General features: G+C 31.6%; 1 protein-coding gene across 1 annotated transcript in view; it reads left to right on the top strand.

The window, feature by feature from the left end:
• The window catches only part of LOC129951732 (uncharacterized), a 230,557-nt gene that overhangs the window by 215,995 nt on the left and 1,231 nt on the right, over window positions 1-13,331 (top strand). The gene's annotated exons all lie outside the window — the stretch shown is intronic.

Genomic DNA, 13,331 nt, shown 5'->3' on the forward strand with positions numbered 1-13,331 from the left:
AAACGAACGGCTAATGTTACAAGCACTTTTCATGACAAGAATTACTCTTCGAAGATTTGTTACTTCCTCGCAAGAGGCAGTAGCCGTGACAAGAACTTTAGATGGCACAGGCAGGGATTAATACCAAGACCTCTGACAGGACCATCTACAAAACGAAACGATTACTACAACTGGAGAAGATTGCAATGATTTTTTCTCAAACCAATTAGTCATTTGAGACTTCAAGCAATTTTTAAATTCAGTCGAAATCTTTTCATTCTTTTGAAGTATTTTGCGTGCTTTTTCTTTAATTTAAATTCTTTATATTCTTTAAAGGTCTGAGCAATTTTTTTTAATCTTCTCATTCTTTTGAAGTCTTTGCATTCAGTGTAAGTTCTCGAACTCACTTTAAGGCTTTGAATTCTTTTGCATTCTCAAGTGAAATTTTAATATACACTTTTGATTTTAATCACTTGGGGTCTGACATTGAAAATCGATGTCAAATACTTCAAAAGAATTCAAAGACTGTACGTGAATGCAAAGAAGTTTCAAATTGTAGTTAAATGGTTGGAAAATGCAAACTAAGGGCTAAATGAATTCAAAAGATAATTTTTAATAATTCCAATTCCAAAATGTTGCATTCTTTAAAAAGCCTAATTGAGATGACATGCTTATAAAGCACACATTTGAGGACGTTTTAATTCTAAAAGCCTTCAAATTTATTTTATCATAATGATTTCTGTATTGTGTCTCATATTAGCTAGCAAAGTTCATGGGCTTAATATTTGACTGCGCTTTTGAACGCCAACGCTTGTTAATCCGATTTTGCAAAACTTTTCCGACGACTATTATTTTGTCAATAGGTGTTTTATGTTTGTTTGTATCAGCATAAACAAGCATAAGCTGTCGATATCTTATTGGAACCATTTATGATCCAGATGATTTGCAACATAAATACAAAAATCATGAATCTTTGGCCTTTTAAAAGTAAACCGTTAGAACCCTTAAGTGTGCGCAGTGATTTTTTACTATTTAAAATGCGTGAGCACAGTACAAAAATTAGTAATGATTTGACGATAAATTCCTCTAATTAAAAAAAAAAAATATCCAAATATTTGTAACGGTTATATTGACATAAAGGCCAAACAAGTCTTATACCACTGAAAGAATTCACGTTATATAAAATAGACATAACATTTGTCAAAACATTTGACAGATTTATTGCAAAAATTGGACCAGTTAAATTTAAAGCAAGTTGGTTGCAACATTAAGAACCAAAGAAATACCATTTAAAAAAGTGCGTATACGGTGTGTGTACCATGATTAAGCCTATCTGCTGTACCTTGAGAATTTTTATTTCATACCATCAATAATTTAAAGAAAATTTGTCTTATCTTTAATCATAACATCGATTTGCTTGAAGAGCTTTTCTAAATATTAGCATACCTCGAGGCCTACCATACCAGATAATATTTTTTTATGGAGAAAATCACAAGAACTTTTAGTTCTTATCACTAAATTATATCTTTTCTTAACCTAAGTAAGTTTGCAAGAAAAACATCTGCCGTTTATTTTTAAATGTGAGCAACAACTATTTGAAATTCAGACTAAACTAAATTAAAGTAATGCTGACGACGGGGTGGCATTAGACAAAGACGTGCGTCGTCGCCAAGAAATTGAATTCAAAATTAAGACCTGATTTCAAATCTCTCAAGTGTAGTTGTTATCTGTCAAAATGTCCTAGATAAAGACAAAGAAATCCTTACAAGCAAAAGCAACAAAATAAAAGTTCCTAGTTGTTGATATATGGGTATCAAATACAACCCGCAAACATTTCACAGATGGACAGAACAAGTACTATTGCCTTTTTGTGTAAATATTGTCTTTTTCGTTGAAATGCCTCTTCTTCTTAAAGCTTCTAGTTGGCTTTTAGCCATAATAGGGTGTAATTTTTTTGATTTATTGATCGTAACACATAACAATACTTCAGTTTAATTGCATCAAAGACATGTAATATTTTTGGATTAGCAATGAAAGTTATTTTTATTTTGTGCTATATGTTTAATATGTCCACTTCCTTTTTTGATAATAATAATTCAAGTCATAAGAGAATGCTTTTTCTACTTACTTTCGGCTACTTGTGGGCGTTGGGCAGCAATCACAAACGATGAAAAACTGTTAACATTTTTAGTAGACAAACAAAATATTGCCACATAATAATTTCAAGTAAAACAAGATATTTTATATTTTTATGGACTGCTTATGTTTGCGTATACTTTATACTTTATACCACTATATTATGTTATTCTTTTTATATCCTGCGAGACATAAAAACTAAAACACACATATTATATCTCAGGGAAGTACATAACATACATATTTCTAAAGTTATGGTAGTTTTCGTACTATCGTTCGGTCGTCGTTTAATATAAATGAAAGTTGGATGTACGAAAGTCTGTTGGTTTTGTTGGTAATAAATAAACATCTCACATAAACTTAAGGTTGAGTTTTTGGACTCGTAATTTATATGAGCATTTTACTATAAGTTGAAGTATAGTTTTTGTTATGTATAGTTTGTTTTATTTCAAGGCTACAACAAACCATCGTGTGTCCTCATGTAAAAATATTGTTGTTAATGATGAATTTATCAGAGCACATCAAGCTCACGTTAAAAAGTGACATGATGGTAATTAGAAAAAAGTCAGTTTCCCATCAGTTATCGAGTTTATGGGAGTTCGTAAATAAGGGTATGATGTTTCGGAACTAATTCCAACACGAGGATATGTTTATCGTTGTATGAAAAACCAAATAGATAGGTAAAGTTTTGGTACAAAAACGCACTGATTGCTAATTAGTACTTACTTTATTATGAAGAATATTGTAATTTTGTAAATAAAGAATTTTTTGAGAAAAAAATGACAATAACCATTTAAAATTATTGAACCCACATGAAATCATTGAGAACAGTATTATAATATCCAAGGTTTTGTTGTAATTATTAGTTCACAAACTACAAATAAAGAAACAATCGAAATAGAGTGTTTTGAAAAATAAAGAAAAGCTTATTTGAAAAGCGATTTCAAAAATTTTATCACTGAAACTGAGAACTGAATTTTTCAAATTGTGTGTTTGTATTTTTAAAAACTCAATTTGGTGCAATGTGACATTAAATAGATTTTAATTGCTTACATATTTCAAAAACATGAAAATATAAAACTACTTTTTTATATAGTTATAAATTTGTTAGGTTCATAAATCTTTTTTATGTTTATGTGCCACGAGATTTAAAAGTGATAAGGAAAGTTAAATTTGGAGTTTTTGGTATTTAAATGAGTAAAACAATAAATTATAATAATTATAACTTAAACAATACTTAAATGGTGATGAGTTTTTTTTTTCAATGAAAAGCTAAGTTTTGAGTTTATCATCCAAAATCCTCATCTGGAAAACCTTAAATTTTCTTTGTATTTTCATCTGTTTGCTTAACTTTAAATGAACGAATTTTACTATAAATATTTAATTCTAATAATAATTGACAATCCTTGTTTACGACTTTAAAATCACTTTTTTCGCTCATATGTGACGCTTATAAAACCTTAAATTATTTGTACCTGCGACATATAACAACTATATATCAAGAATTGCATTCGTAAAAAATTTCGAGAACTCGAAAAAGTGTGTTCCCCAATTCTTAATAATATTTATTTCATAATAAAAAATGACATTGTTTTTTTTCGAGTTAAAAAAAAATATATAGTTGTTTTCAAAACTTGATATCTCGAAAATAGATGCTAACGAAAATCAAATGTAAAAAGTAGTTAAATGAAAATTTAAAAATTTTAAACATAAAAAACTAATTTTAATTAAATTCGCTTTAACGATTTTCGAAAAAATATTAAAAAAATCAAGGTTTTTTATTAGTTAAATGACATTTGAATTTTTAAAGAAAAATTTGCATATCTGATAGGAACATTTTATAATTTTAGTACTATTTGTAAACATATTCCGTGGATACAAGAGCAAATTCGTGCGACCCTGTCGTGCGCTTTATTTTTAAACATAGTTATATTCAAAATTTTAAAGATTGGTTAATTAACTTTTTTTGAGTCTATATCTAAGGATTTATTAAATAAAGTATGTTTTTGTTACAAAAAGGGAAATAATGTACATAAAGATGAGGCTTTCCAATAAAAGGTCTCATTTTCATATTAAAAAAGCGAACATATTTTTATTAAAAATCAATGAATGTCTACTTCATTGTTAGACGAAATATTTGCCATTGAAAGAAAAAAGATGTAAAATCATAAGATTTGTGTGCCAAATTGCGATCCCCTCTTCGAGAAATAACACCATCTATAGAGGTTGATAGCAAGAAGCAAGTGCCATCTCTTTGTCCATGTCAATATCTCCCAACTCCGGCTATTAATAACACCTTGGTATCATAAAACATTTAACGAAACAGTTGCATAAGCCATATTTTCCAATTAATTAGATTCAATAATAAAACCGCAATGACATAAAAGAAGATGAAAAGGCTTGTTTGCAAATGAAGGAAAATGGTCCTTATTACTGAATATGATTTTAATATCACTGGAAAATGTGGATCATTTTAATGAACTCCAATCTGCAAAAATACGACCATACAGATAACCGCGTGGAATCAGTTCTTGCGTTAACTGAGCTATAAAAGCCGTTTAGTATGAGTTTTTTGTCTGTTAAGTACAGAATAACATATTCTAATGAATCGAAAAACCAGAGTTTTCATTACCACTATGGTTAACAGCAGCAATTATTTCAATTCTTCTTTAGCGATACGACACATGGTTTTGATTCTTTTAGTTATCAACTTATCCGATAGTTTTTTTCCTTGGTTCCTTATTTTTGGCTGAGTAGGTGCTTATCGACAACCTGCTTTATTTTTTAAATAAAATTATTATTTTTCTAGTGAATTAAAGCAATTTGAATAAGTTGATGAAGATTATATCGTTACATTTTTTTTGATATTTATGTTAAATATCAAAAGACAGAAGCTCCCCACAGAGCGGGCAATCCGAAATAAAACCTCTATTTGAAATCCCCGTTCGGTTAAGAAAGAATCTACCATTAAATAATGCACCAAATAATCCCTATAGATCGAATGCATACAGGGTCAAGCAGCGAGGTATGGAAGATTTGGGAAAATTTGTACACCCTCATTTTTTAACCATAACTCAAATTGTATTTGTGAATTCATTAAATTTTTCTATTACAAAACCAATTGAACGAATTAAAATAAAAACATTAATTATGTGCTAAAAATCAAGTGCTAACCATTTTCTCAAAGCACTCCTGCAGAATCGAATGTCTTAGTAAGTCTTCCGTTTATGGCTATCACACTTAACTAATTTTGCCAAACAAAGTTTCAAAAAACAGAAAATGTAGACTATGAGAATTCTATTTTTATTTAATATGAATTTATGAATTGTTAAAAAACTTAACATTTAACTATAATAAAAATATGAAATACTGGGAAAATAATCTATTAAAATGAATGGTTTGTGTATTTGAACGAAGTAATCCAATACACAAACCATTTCTTTCAATAAGTTAGTTTCCCTGTATTTCATATTTTTTAGGATGAGTCCTTTTTAACGTTATGATCTGTCTTAAGATAAGCTAAGCAAAGAGATGAACTGTGCGGAATATTTGTGTGAGAGGTGTCAAGGCAGCCCATTTCTTAAAAACTCACCCTAAGAAAAATTTGATACTAGTAATCAATGTTATCGAAGTTTAAAAGTTTTTATATTTTCTATTCCCATTTTATTTAATCTCAAATGACTTTTAAGTGTTTTCTCAACGTAGATGAGGGATTTTATTAGTATGTGAAATTTTAAGTAGAATTATCCTTATTAGGAGAACCGGAATGAAGGACAAAGTTTCTGGCGATAGAAACGAAATTTGTCTAGACGGACAATTTTTTGGTTTTCACGTCCGTCGTAAAAATGATAAAACTGCTGTCATGTAAACAATAAAAAATAATTTCTGATCTAAAATAAAAGAAAGGGATTTGCTATATTTATAAAAGTCAAGAAAAACTGATGCTATAACTTCAGAGAGCTTGAGACACAGAATTAAATTCAGATGACTTCACTTAGAAGCATAATTTTGTGTTGGGAGTTCTCGCTCGGGTACGCTGTTGTATCTTAATGATTTATGCATTAAATTCTGTGTTTCAAAATTATTTTGTTAAGTAAAAATACAGTATGACAAGAGCACTGTTTCTTTTAATTCTATTCTGTAGAGTTTCTCTTGTTTGAAAACATTATCCCAAAACAGTGTATTTTGCATGTTTTTAGCATTCGTTTGGAAAAAAAAATCCAGAAGTCGATTTTTGTAAAAATTTATTGGAAATGAACGATAAAATCAAAAATATGAGAAATTAAAAAATAAGTTTATATTAAACGACCTCAAAATCGAATTATTTTAAATACTGTTGACATTTGTAAATTACTCGAACCAAAAAAAATCGAATGCTTAAGATTTATTATTTTGGATGATGCGAGGGTTTTACATAATTTTATAGAATAACGATATCAATTTCATGTGAAACAAACCCGATTATTTTTAAATTTGTTTCTATATTAATTTTTAACTTCCCATAGGAAGTTATTGTAATGGGTCCGATTTGTCAAATTGAAAATTTTGACATTTCTCGACGTTTCAAGGTCCCTAGAGTCGAAATAAAAGATTTTTAGAAAGATGTCTGTGCGTGCGTGTGTACGTACATTTGTGCGTCCGTACGTCCGTACGACCGCAACGTTTTTTTCGTCCTCCATAGCTCAAGAACCAGAAGAGATATCGACTTCAAATAAATTTTGTTATACAGATAATAAGGCAGAAAGATGCAGAAAGGGCTCTCAAGAAAATTGCGTGGGTGGTTTTTTTACCATAGCAGTTTGAAAAAAAGGTGTAAATTTTGGTTAACCCTAAATATCTTACGCTAGAGACTTGAATTAATTTTTTTATAATTTATTGTAACGTGATACCAAACAAGTATATTTTTTGAAAAAAATCCATTTAACGGTTTTATTTATAAATCAAAAAAACTGAAAAAAAATTTGTCACCTACAAAATTTTACGACTGAAATATGATTTTATCTCCAAAACAATTTTGTGCAACGAAGAATAATGTTTTTGACATGTCATAAAATTTTGATAAAAATCGAATTGACAGTTTTTTTTTATAAAAAATAAAAATCTAAAAAAAAAAATTACTCAAAGTTAGTAAAAATTGAATATCGACTCAAATATCTTTTCAAAAAATTCAAATTTAGGCTTCAAACTAATTTTAACTTATAAGAAATATTGTTTTCAACATTTTGATAAATCTTGAGAAAAATCGAATTGACAGTTTTTCTTACAAAAAATAGAAACCTAAAAACAAAATGAATAAAAGTTGGTAAAAATTGATGTTCGACTCAAATAGTTTTTCAAAAATTTGAAATATTGGCTTCAAACTTATTTTATTTCACAGAAAATATTGTTTTCGATATTCAGTAATTTTTATATAAAAATCCAACAGTCCGTTTTTTCATAAAAAAATAAATCTATATGAAATAGTACGCAAATTTGGTAAAAATTGATACGAGTACATATAGACAAACTTTTAAGCAAGACAAATCGACAGACGGGATGGGAAGTTATCAGTGTGGGTCGCATCCCAGCCTCTTTTTTTGTTATATTTTTAACCTAAAGAACATACAAATCAACAACGGACGTTCTTCCTTAATAAACTATGAAATTCCCAAAACAGTCTGTTTGAACGTCACTAATAATGGAAAATATTAAACTATACCAAGTTAAAAGACTATATAAAAGTTATGTTTCAAATATTCATAGTAGAATAATAAATTATAAAATAAAAAATCTCAAAATTATGAGAGCAATTTGTTAGATACCCAACGACAAACTCAACTATCAACAAAATTGATGAGTTAGATTAACTACTGCAAAATATCGTCCTATTCGCGTAAATTAATCCTGAAAAATGGGAAAAAAGTTAAATTTGAACAAAATTCAAATTCAAAAACGAAAACGAAATACTAATTTCAAAAATGATCATGACGAAGTGAAAAATATCCCTAAAAGATTTGTCGACATGTTACCAAACGTAGCTATACGAGCCTATATAGTCTATAGTAGTCTATAGGTATCTCATCCTTGAAAAATTCAGGATTTATGTTTACTTTAACACAACAAACAATATTTCTTCTTTTCTCATCCAATATTTCATCAGAAATTAGGATGTCTATTTATAAACCACCCCCACACGTTAATTCCGTTCATCCTCTGAATTTTCACAATAAGGACGAGACGCAACGCACGATGACGCTAGGGCTTGGGATGTGGGGTGTATTGGATGGAGGTTGGAATATTCATTCTTCCTCTATTCAGTCTCAGTGTTTGTTTTTACGCAAGGATTGAAATAAAAAAAAACATTGAGATGATAGCGCAGTAAATAAATCATAAAAGACAGTCTGTGATTTGTCTGTATGTTTTTTTTTTTCGTTCTGTCTTCCTTTTGTTGTTGTGCAGACTTCAAAGGCCCAAAAGACGATGAAGATGATGATGATGATGGTGATATAGGAATAGGGATGGTGCTTGGGTAAGATGCCGAGTTTTTACGATCCTAAACAATGGTAGCTTGGGGCTAGTCTATATACCTAGGAGTACACTAAAAGATTAGATGAGATACTCAGTGGACTTGTCTTATTGTATTGTTTCCTTTTTTGAGACAAAACGAGGCAATTTACTTGCGTATTGATTTGATATACATATATACAATTTTTTGGGGACACCAGGAATGGGGAGGATTTTGAAGCATCACCAGATGATGGGTTGAATCGAGCATGAAGCCAGCCAACGACAAACGATATGTTGGGCATTTTTCATATTGGTCGTCCTCGTCCTATGGAGACCTATAGACCAAAGCTGATGTCGTTGTTGATGCCGGTTGTCCTGTTGTCGCTCGTCGCGTCGTTTTCGTCGTCGTCGTTGTCGGTCGTTTTGTTGGTCATTTATATACAATAAGGGATTTGGAATTCTGTACGCAAGCTATTTAATGGTTAAATCATGCTACGTCATTCCCTTCATCGGTGGCTATTTGATTTGGTATTTGGAGCGTTGCAGTTTAGCTTCAAAGGCATGTCAACATCCGTCCGTTCCGTCATTGTCATCCGTCGCCGTCCCGTCCCGTCTGTCAATGTCTCCCTTTCGATGATATCTCTTATTGTCCTTTAGATGGATTTACCGAGGTAAGGGGACATAATATGTATAGTAATTGTTTATTGGAGTTAATATTAAATGGATTGCTGCGGTACGGTGCTGTGGCATGGTGCCACGGCCGACATACAGGAAGATATATCTCAGTCCTCATTCGTCGTCGGTGTGTATAATCGAGATGATGTATATTGAATTCTAATGCAGTCATTGAAGTTGAGAAAATTGCTGGTCTTCATCATCAATTTCATCTATGGCCGGTCAATGTTTGTCGTTTATGATTACGTTGAGAGAGCGTGTATATTGATTTGTTTGCTTCCTTGATGCTGTGGATTTATGTAACAAAATTGGTATCAGTATCGGAATCGAAGGATGAGGAATTGTGTGCTCTTGGAAAAGTTAATCTAACAAAATACGAATGTTGTGGCGAACATCAATTCCGATGAAACGGACGAAATGTGAAGAAGGCTTTTTGTAGCTTCATATTATGGTATGTAGGTCGATTGTATGTCTTCCGATTACATGTTTTTAGATCACAGCTGAATGCCTGATCTAAAACAACTTTCCACACCTTTATTTCAAAGCTCTATATGGGAATACGTAAATTTGTGTTTAGACAGGAAACGTCTCCTAATGAAGCCGGATATCGCAGGTTCATGAACATTGAACATTTCCAGAGATGTATACGTAGAAACAAGAATGTTAGGGAAGCCTATACCTATCTGTATCTTACATATATTGATTGTGTTCCAAAGTTGATTCATTAGTCTACAACAACTCTGCTACACATGTACCTATTTTACTATTGCAACAAGAAGTAGGCAGAAGTGCCTTCATATAGGTAGTGGAGTTCATTAGAAAATGTTATCCTCCTCTTAGAGTTGTTAAGGGAGCGCAGTAATATGTTGGGTTAGCCCTCATAGGGGTTTGTGGTATAAGAGTGCCTAATCTGAATATAGGGCAAAATTACAGTGTTGCTTTTGTGTTTAGAAACATCGGAGTGCCCGGATGCCTGAAGAAATTTAACTTCCTGTTTTGAATGTGAAACAAAATTTTACCAAAAAAGCCAAAAGCTATATGAGAATGGATTTGTGTGTTCATTTTCGTTTAACACACTTTTTGTTTACATCGTGAGAAGACCAATGAGATTTCATTTGGTTGGTTGTCTAAAACAGAACACAAAAATAGAAAGAAGCCTTTGCAACAGTTTATTAAACTTGATGCTATAGGGACAAACAACATAATTCTGTTGACCTCCTGTAACCATGTTCGTTCGACTTCAAACGACAATTAGACGATACTTTCATGGCAGTTGATTGTCATTCGTAATCCAAGAGAGTTAGATAGGCCTAGGCTGAATTTTTTAATAAAGTTAATACATCAAAGATTATATTCCTTCCCCTAGACCAAAAGACCGTATAAAGGCAGTGAGAGCAATAACGATAAAATTGATTTGAACCGTAGAAGAAGTTTTCGTAACCCAAATTCCATTTAGAATAACGATATAGAATGGAATAAGTCTGCTATTTTGAACTGTAATTTTGATTACTTCATCTTTCCCAAACTTTAATCAAGTGACATATGATATTTCAGTCCGTAATTCAGTGACATCGGCTTTAGGAATCATTTGTATTAGCTAGCTGCATCTGTAATTGTAAGTGACGTTGGATATCTCATTTATTGCCTTGAGTGGCAAATTATCTCATTTAATGACAGTGCAGTCTAAAATATATTAATTTATAATTATTTGATGTTTGTTATCTATTTTTTTGGCATCAGCTGTTTAATTTTTAAGTTTTAATCTCGTTTACAACTTCAATTTAAAGGCCATTCTTGGCTAAAAAAAAGAATCTCTGTACTTGACAGTACGACCAAAGTTGGTCTCTAGGGTACTGATGTGCCAAAGTGATTAATTATGTTTTCAAGGCAGAAAGCAGCTACTTTCGATGCTACTCGATTTTTAATTAACCATTCAACAATGTTGTCTAGCTCAGAATTCAATGAACTTATCATACATAGCCTTAAAAGATCTACGTCCGAAGAGCAGAGTTTCGAATCTAAAATGAAAGTTAAGGGTAGTATCTTCAGCGAAGCAGGTATGTGTCCGAAGAGCAGAGTTTCGAATCTAAAATGAAAGTTAAGGGTAGTATCTTCAGCGAAGAAGGTATGGGTATTAGAGTTTTAGACCGGAGATCATAAATACAAATGAGAAAGAGTATCGGAAACAGAACAGAGCCTTGCAGCACACTAGCAGTTACTATTTTTTGTTTTTACACTTCAGAATTTTCAGATAGCAGTAAGCTTATAGCAAGTTCAAACTACGATCAAGGGCTCATCATAAGTGCACGTGTTAGTTCAGTGAGATAAACCATTAGTTTACCAGTGGACCTATTGTTACTAAAACCGTACTGACATTCATTAAAAAGCCTTAGGTATTGCAGATATTTTGATATATTGGCTTAATAATTGATCAGTGTTTCCTTGAGCTTAGCAAGAAGAGACGTAATTGCGATCGGTCGATAATTTGAGGGGACCCTTACGACTTTTTTTCGTAAAGACTTGACAAATACCGTTTTCCATTCACTTGAAACGAGACCTGGACAGAAGATAGATACAAAAGAGCTCATACAATGGTTTTGACAGCGTTGAAGAAGACCTCTGCAGAAAAATAGCGGCGATGCTATCCGAAATGAATTTGTGCGTGTTGAAACCACTTTTTGTTAAAAGGATACGTCACAAACAAAACTAAAATATTTTGAGTAGTCCTCAAGTACATTTTGAAACACCGTTACATCCAAATGATTTATTGGACGAAACTTTTGGTAACCGCATAGTTTAACGTTACGGACCCATTTAAAATGAAGCTGCAGCTTTTTATAAGTTAAAACTACGCCATTACTAAAAATGATACACGATTCAACAACGCTTTGAAGTTGTTAAAATTCAATACAAAAATGGTGAAACTATTACAGTCAGTTATGAGCAATAATGAAGCAAGTTTTTAGACTGTGTAAAGCACCTCCTCTGTGAGCAATAATGAAACTGGTCTAAATATTTGAGCTTTTAGATGGACATAATGATACAAATAATAGAAGAAATTCATTAACATTATATCAACAATCGAAGAAATGCATCAAAATTGTCCGAGACCGTAGAAAGTCAAGAAGATCTGTCACGTTTGGTCCTCTGAAAGTCCTTAGTATTTTCTGAAAAAGCTGTCCATCCAAGCTACCACTTTTTGGTAGCTTTTGAGCTGTTAATGCGTTGGGACCTCAATTATACATGAGATATATGGGTTGTGCTTTAACACGACGTAATACAACAACAATTCGTGATCCTATAGGTACTATCTTGGCCGATTTCAGAAACCCGAAAAAACTGTAAATCGCGTGGTTTGTTGGTTAGTACGTTGGACTGACATGTCAGAAGTCTTCAATTCCTGCCCGTTTATCTTAATGTTTGAGGAATTGACATACCCTCCAAGAGTAATTCTTGTAATGAAAAGTGCTTAGCCATTCGGATTGCGCTTAAAACTGCAGGTCCCCTTTTTCCCTGACAATATTACTCGCACACTGGAATGGTTGAGAGTTGTAAGTTACTAGGCCCTAGTTTTCAATGGATTGTTGCGCTACCTAAATTGTTTGTTTTTAATAGTATTCATTATGACGGGTAGATGGCTATTTTATGTTTCAAATGTTTAGGTACTTTGAACTGTAGTTGAATATGCAAGGAGGCAGAACAATTTGGAAAAGTAAACAAACTTAAGAAAAAAAGAAATAAATTTATGAATGTTTTATGACTTGGATCTACATCGTTAAATTTTCGTAGCATAACCTATTTGAGACAGCTAGTACGAGTATGAATGACGTTTATTTTTCAAAAACTAGCTGCGATACTTGCCATTCTTCCTGGCTTTGTTATATTTTTGGAAAGGTTATCACAATTGGCCACAGAGATCTTCTGATTTAACACCTTTGGCTAACGTTGTCTTTCATTGTTAATAGCATTGCTTCTTCTTTACAATGAATTTCTAATTTTCTGTATAATATAAAAATGAAACCTCTTATTGGAAAGCTCCGTAAAACCAATTATTA

Source organism: Eupeodes corollae, chromosome 3 (assembly GCF_945859685.1).
Source record: "Eupeodes corollae chromosome 3, idEupCoro1.1, whole genome shotgun sequence".
In the NCBI taxonomy this organism is placed as follows: Eukaryota; Metazoa; Arthropoda; class Insecta; order Diptera; family Syrphidae; genus Eupeodes; species Eupeodes corollae.